Source organism: Octopus bimaculoides, chromosome 17 (genome assembly GCF_001194135.2).
Source record: "Octopus bimaculoides isolate UCB-OBI-ISO-001 chromosome 17, ASM119413v2, whole genome shotgun sequence".
Classification (NCBI taxonomy): domain Eukaryota; kingdom Metazoa; phylum Mollusca; class Cephalopoda; order Octopoda; family Octopodidae; genus Octopus; species Octopus bimaculoides.
Genome location: NC_068997.1, coordinates 20,893,153 through 20,893,924, shown reverse-complemented (window position 1 = coordinate 20,893,924; position 772 = coordinate 20,893,153).

The following is a 772-nucleotide window of genomic DNA, read 5'->3' as shown; positions in this document are numbered from 1 at the left end:
CCAGCATGGCCGCAGTCCAATGACTGAAACAAGTAAAGGATAAACGATGAAAGTTGAAATCTATTTATTTATTTGTATAAATAAAGAAACCCGGTTGCTGCGACTCAGTTCTACCAGGAACTCACTTTAAATGAACGGCAGAAATACTGAATAAAATAACGAAAAGTCCTCCTATTGCAATAAATAAATAAATAAATAAATAAATAAACAAATAAACAAATAAATAAATATCATAAAACGTAATAATAATAATAATAATAATAATAATAATAATAATAATAATAATAATAAACGATGATGATAAAAATAATAATAGTCAGTCAAACAAATATGGCTGACTTCTGTATTTTTATACCACTATAAAATGCATATACAGCCGGTGGTACGGAGACGAAGTTGCAGTTTATATTCAGATATGTGACAGATAACAAGGTTCTAATTGCTTAACTGTTGAAATATAAGAGCTAGTATTACACAAATGACTTATTTTGTGCTTGCCATTATAAGGTTATGTATAATGCCATAAAAACAGTGCAAGCGGCCATGGACACAGCGTGACGTTTAACTTCTTAAAGAGACTTCAAGAGTAGGATTTTTATGAACGGACTCCCCTCTCTCTCTCTCTCTCTCTCTTGCTCGTTCTTTCTCGTACTCATTGCTAGTTGTATCGTTCTTACATCTTGTTTCCTCACTTCTCCTCTCCCTTTCTCTCACACTTATTTTCTCTTGATTTCACTATCTCTCCTATGTATATATATATATATATATATAT